This window comes from Apteryx mantelli, chromosome 10, assembly GCF_036417845.1.
Source record: "Apteryx mantelli isolate bAptMan1 chromosome 10, bAptMan1.hap1, whole genome shotgun sequence".
Classification (NCBI taxonomy): Eukaryota; Metazoa; Chordata; class Aves; order Apterygiformes; family Apterygidae; genus Apteryx; species Apteryx mantelli.
In genome coordinates, this window is record NC_089987.1 from 13093657 (window position 1) to 13100000 (window position 6344).

The 6344-nt window shown below is 37.8% G+C and overlaps 1 long non-coding RNA gene across 1 annotated transcript in view; it reads left to right on the top strand.

Annotated features, from left to right (window-relative positions):
- The first annotated feature begins 3305 nt into the window (after nt 1-3305).
- LOC106483364 (uncharacterized) overlaps nt 3306-6344 on the top strand; it is a 68042-nt gene continuing 65003 nt past the window's right edge. Inside the window, exon 1 of the long non-coding RNA XR_001292363.2 lies at nt 3306-3383. This is a non-coding gene — a long non-coding RNA (uncharacterized lncRNA). The remainder of the gene's footprint in view (nt 3384-6344) is intronic.

The window sequence follows — 6344 nt, forward strand, 5'->3', positions numbered from 1 at the left end:
CTACCCCTGAGTACATCAGGTTTGAAAGGCTGAGTGTCTGTTCCTCTGAAATAGCTCTTTGAGGTACAACTTTCTTCTAAATTTCTTCTCCTTTTTTTCTGTCTATCTTTTAAATTTTATTTGTATTTCTTCTCTTGAAAAGTTCTTGGTGTGAGTGAGTTCCTATTCTAAGGTTCTGGTTAATAGGGCTGATAGACTCATTGGAGCAGAGTATTGAGGAGGACTAGATGGAAACTGTGAGACATATCACTTCTCTTATTTCTCCTCAGTCAGATTTAAAAGAACACTGACAATTGGGAAAAGCCTTAAGGATAGACCCCTAGGTGAAGTGGAGTTTCATCATTAAAAGCCACTTCCAAGGTCTTCCTTTCCTCCTGCATTCTTGCAGAAGTGTTGAAGGTATTAATGATGACACAACCCCCAAATCTTCAACTTACTTCCCCCTTTCCTCACCTCTTAAGGACTAATGAATCACTTTCTACCAGTATGGTGTTCCATTGACTTTAGGTGTTGAATACTGGTGATGAGAACGTGCTCGTGTTGAATACTACTGCCCAACCATGTCTTCTTTTACTTCCAGTGGATCCTGGAAAAACTGAATAGAGAAAGAGAATACAATGTCCTATTTAGAGAGTAAAGATTATAACAGTTTCTATTCTTCCAGGAGCTGAAAGTGTTTTGCTCCTGGAATTTTCTCATTTAAAATGTCTACTACCTGTGTGGTCTGTCTGAGTTCTCACCAAGCATCTCATTACTACTTTGATAAGTACCTGTAATTAACATGGATGTTTCAGCCTCAGTTACATTTATTTCTCAAACTTGTTAAGAGCAAATGAATGAATTAAAGGAGATCTGAGCAATAATCACTGATCCCCAAGTTGAACACTGTAACTCCTGTACCAGTGTCAAGTGCCAACACTGATGTATTTGAAAAGGCAAAGACTGAGATGCCACATCAGACACTTCTGCACTAAGGAGCAGGATTCCTGTATGTGTTTTCCCAACTGTCTAAAGTCCATCACAAAGGAAGTCATGAGGGAGCACAGATAATCTTTTTAACTCATCTGCTCATATGTTCTAGTATTATGATCTCCTGTCTCAATTATTTCTGCTAGACATACCTGTTTCTTTCAGGGAGAGAGAAAAAGACAAGGGTGTTGCATTCAGTTCCTGCTTCTGCTCATGTGTTGGTGTAGATAATGAACTCCCAGTTGCTGAATCTGGGAGTTTATCAGAAGTTGTTAGTCAAATCCTCTAGGAGTACCGAAAGCCTTCCATGTGCAAGTCTGGAATCAAACTAAGTTTGAATCAGCATCAGCAAGTTCGATGTATGGTTCCTGTTTGGGCCTGCTTCTAATGAAAAGCTTATGAATTAAGAGTCAGCCAGAAAGGCAAAGAGAGGGTAAGAGGAACAGATCTCAAACACTGGAAGAATCAGAAACAGAAGAATTGAAACTCATTTTTAATAAATTTATTGCAGTGGCACACGGATTATTCTGTAGTCTGATGTTGAACAATTCTGTTCTTAGTGTCAAGAAGAATTTTCCAAATGATACATTGCAAATGGGTGAAGAGAATGTCTCCTGGAAACTCTATGGGGAATTTGACTTCTTGGGTAATTCTAACAGGTAATTTTTACCCTTTATAAGAGACTGTCTTATTGTAATGAGATCACAAAGTTCTAATTCCAAGTAAACTTGAGGTTCAGCTGAAATCCTTATATGACCATTTTCTCTGTGTAACTGCATATTGTGCTTAGAAGAGTGGGGAAGCTAAAAATCACACATAATTTCATTACTCATTTTGCATTTGTTTTCCTAATGGCTGAAATTGGTACATACTGTATACAGTCATTATCTTGGGAATTTCCGTAATGATGCCTTACAAGAAAGTGATAACTTACTGCACAAAGTTGGTAACAATTGAGGAAAAGAAGCATGCTCTTTGTAGCAAGAGATAGCTGTTGACTGCCTGTGAGCGTTACTCCTGTGCTGCTGTCCTACAAGCTGCCAAGATAAAACAGACACCAAGGTGGAGGGAACATTTGTGGTATCCAGACCTTGCGTATATATATATTTTCTCCCAATTGTGCTTCAGTACTTTGTAGGGAATTATGGTTTTTTTGTTTTTTGTTTTTTTTTTAATACAGACTGCAAGCAAGGCTAGTGAGCCTTTTGATTCTTGGTACAACAGGAGGTGGGGAAGCATATATGTTCCTCTCTGCACCCTTTCCTGTAGATCACGTGTATATATTCTGTAAAGCTTGTCCAACCTAAAATTATGACATGAGATTGTGGAACATAGGGAAATCTTGCTCTCTTGGCTTGAGAGAAGAGAGAAAGCAGTGACTGGACACCAACAGATTGTGTTCAACAATTTAACATCAGTGCGCTCCCTGGAAGATAAGAACCAATGACTATGCTCTCCTCACCCCCTGCCCCCCTGATATAGCATGGATAGGAGAGAAAATCTTGGTACAGGAGATGCAGATCTCTCCCATCACCTGCAATTTTCCTGGTGGACAGAGCTTGGGGTGCTGCAGTTTCTTCCCTCCTGCACAATTAAAGGTATTTTAGAGTCTGACTTTGGCTTCTCTTGGCTGGAAAGGCTACGGGGCCTCCAGCGTCTGTACAGTAAGCCCTGCTGGCTACCTGCTTGCGAGCCTGTGCAGACTGTTATTATAGAGGCAATTCTGCAGCCTTAACGGTTCTCTCAGCCTATGGGAGATGCCCTGCCTTACAGGGTGATTTCCATTCAAAAACAGTATGTTTCTTTAGGAAAAAGAAATCTATTCCCTTTTTGAAGGATTTGTAAAATCTAAAGTACCAGGACTGTACATCATACTATTGCAAATATTCTTTAAAAATCCTCTGTAAGTTTGCTTTGCAAAAATGTATTGAGGTTTAAAGAAAAAAGGAACATGTTGAAGAATCCTTTGTGGATTTAGCATATCTCAGTACCTTTTCCAGGCTGAAATTTGATTTTACGTTGCAATACATCTGTGAAAACCCAATTTCAGTATTCAGTGATACGTCTATCCTAATAACTACAGTTATTTCCCTAGCTTCCTCAACAAAGAGGAATAAGAAACAAGAAGAAATTATCCAGTTGGTGGTAAAATCACAATGTAGGCATACTTAGAACAGAATTACTACAAGTTGTGTTTTTTTGATGAGAGTTTTTTTGTAGATTAGCTTGTTTTTGTATTCTTGCAGCAGAAGCATGGAGAGCAAACTCTGTACTGCATTCTTTCTGCATTAATAAATCACCATTCTGCATGTTTTTGGGTTCTAATCAGTTTTGCAGACAAAAGCAACTCGAGGAAGGAAACTGTGTTCGCATCGTATCGTATTTATGGCTACTTTATGCAACTATGACTGCAGGTGAGAGATTTGTATTCTGTGCCAAATGCTATCTTTTCTGAATATTTCTAGTACTGGGTCTGTGTTCCAGTGAGTTGGTGTTTCAATGCATCTCTTGCTTCACAGTTTCTCAACTTTTCTTTGTGAGCAATGAATGTCAGTAAAAAGGGCAAAACCATCCCCCAGCAAATTAACCTACTTAAATCTGGAAGATATATGGGAACACTATACTTCCTAATATCTAGAGTCTTTTGCTAAAGTTAAAGGAATAATATATTAATTTGCTTTATGTTAGTGTAATGCACTATTTTGAACAAGGATGCATCAAATTCCTCTCATTTAAAGTATGTGGCTAATAGGCTGTTAAAATGATTATTACACCAAAATATATTACTAGTTAGCAGTTCAGTGATTGATTATCACATGGTTTATACTCAAAGTTTATGCTTATTTTTTTTTAAATGGTAAGTTGTTGCTTGTTTCAGCCTTAGAAATATCATATGATTAGCAGAAAGATAAATGTTCTTTCTCTGAGAAGCCGCTTATTGTCGATAATGTGAAAAAGTCTTATCCTTTACCTTTATAATTCTAATAAATTTATGAATACAATTGTTAGCTGGATTTGTCGAATGAATATATTTCACTTAAATTCATACTGTTCCAAAAATCCAACTTCAGCTGTTTCAGAAGTGTATAGAAATAAATTCCCTTCCCCAGTTTTGCAAGATTTTTGTAAAATTAGGTCAAAGGAATTTTCAACTGAAAACAGTACTTTGTCATATTATCTACAACACATGCCTAGCAAATTTATAAATCTAGTGTTCATTTGAGTAGAGTTCCAGATCGTAATGAATGGTTTAGACAGCATTATCATCAATTTCCTACAGGTGCAGCTGGGGAGATCAGTCACTTCAATCAAAAGCCTCTGTCAAGTTTCACAGCACTCTCATTTTTTACACACAGGTTTTGCTGAAATTAACAAAAAAAAGAGACAATTCTCTGAATGTCTTTACATCTCTTCGACCTTTGGGTGGTGCTTTTGAGCAGTGCTGCACTGCTGTTTCTCTTCTGAGAATTTAACAGCGTTCATATTTTTACACTTTATACTAACACAATATTTCTTGCGTGATATTATGGAGTTAAAATTGCACTGTGTGTTTTAACACACATTACAACAACCTCTTAAGGCAAAAAAGTAAATTCATGCAAATGAGTTATGGAAAGTGAAAAGATTTGTGCTTCTTCATTCATTGCAGAAATAGTTACTGGGAAATAGGCATATTTTCCTTTTGCGGACTCTCTATGCTTACCGTATCTCATGCAATTTGTCCATTGATAATAGTTAACATGTGAATACTAATAAAAGGGTATGAAGAAAGAGAATATGGTTGATACAGCTTGCTTTGAATTACTTACTTTGTTACACTTGTGTCTTTAAAATATTGTTGACACAGGTAATTCACGTTGCTTTGCTAGCATCCGAAAATTAGAACAAATGAAAAACTTTGTACTACTGAATTAGTGGAACATTTCCCTGTTTTATAGCACTTCATTTTCCACTGGCTTTCTGGGGCCTTCTTATAAAACACTGCAATTAAAATCCAGTAACATTCAATAAAAATATAATACCAATCCCTCTGAAGAATTCCTAGTGTACTTAAAAAAAAAAAAAAAAAAAAGCGAAGCGAGGGCTAGCTGAATCACTGTCCCTCGCGAAGCCGGGAGGCCGGGGCCGCTCCTGTCCTCGCGCGGAGGCAGCGGCTCTGCCGGCTCCCGCTGCGGGGGCCTCGCACGCTGACAAGCCTCCGTCTCCGTGACCGACGGAGCCACTTGTTGCCAGCAAAATCTTTTTGTAATCCAGCCACACGAACCCAAATCCTGCGGGGCTCCTGCTGTTTCCCGGGGGGTGACATCCTTTCAGTTTTGTTAGATTAGAGAGGTACTCGTTAGCTCGTGAGCACAAGCTTGTGTTTTGCTAATGTTTTCTGACTTTTTGCAGTTCTTTTCCCCCTTTCGAGTGTTTGTGTGCTTTCTGTTTTAATTTTAGTGCAGTTAGTGCTTATGTAACATTTTGATAAGAATTCTTAAGTGGCTTAGGCTGCAACAATTTTGGTTGTCTTGAATTAAATGGAAAGAGATGTTAATTTTTTCTATTTTAATCTTCATAAAAATCTATGAATTGCAGATGACTGAATTTTTTCTTTTTTAAAACTTTTTTTTGTTTGTATATAGAGCTATAATAAAATGATCATTTTTTAATGACTGTTCCAGGTAGTGTTGGAGTAGGATTTCTTTCTGTGTAAAGCTGAAGCCCTGGCTATTTGTACCTCCAGTGATGGTACCATGCAGGAAAGAGCAATTAAAGCAGCAAGGCTGGTGTGTTTTCCCCTTATATTTGAAACTACGTGTGTGCCACTGTGCAGTTTCTCTTAGGTAGAGAGGGAAGCCTTAAAAAGGTGTAAAACGTTGAGGTCCTGTATTGATTAACTTTCAGAGAATTTGGTTTTTGACATCTGTTTCTGCAATGAGGCACTGATGGCAGCTTAGCACGAGGCTGCAGTGAGTGCTGAGGCGGCAGGACTCCCTAAGTGCATGATAAAGGTTTGCAGGATCGGGCCCATTTTTGCCTACAGTAACTCAGTAATCTCAGCCCCGTTCAGCAAGACAGCAGTTCTTTGTTTTGTGGCCTTGAATTCAGTTTTATGTTAAATGATCTTGCCTCTCTGCATGGTTTGTGTCATTCAGTAACAATCCTCTGAAACCCATCTTAAGTGCTTTGTTTTACTTTGTTACTGCTCTTCAAGTTTAATTTGAAAATAATGTCAGATTCCTTCATCCTCCCTATTACAGTATGAGTCTTTCCTGCCTTTTTTATTGTTAAAGGATAAAGCATCTGCTTGCTGTAATTCTTAATGTAAAAATATAAAATATATAATAATATTAAAAAGTACTTTGAAGAAAAATTTAGTACCCGTAAATCAA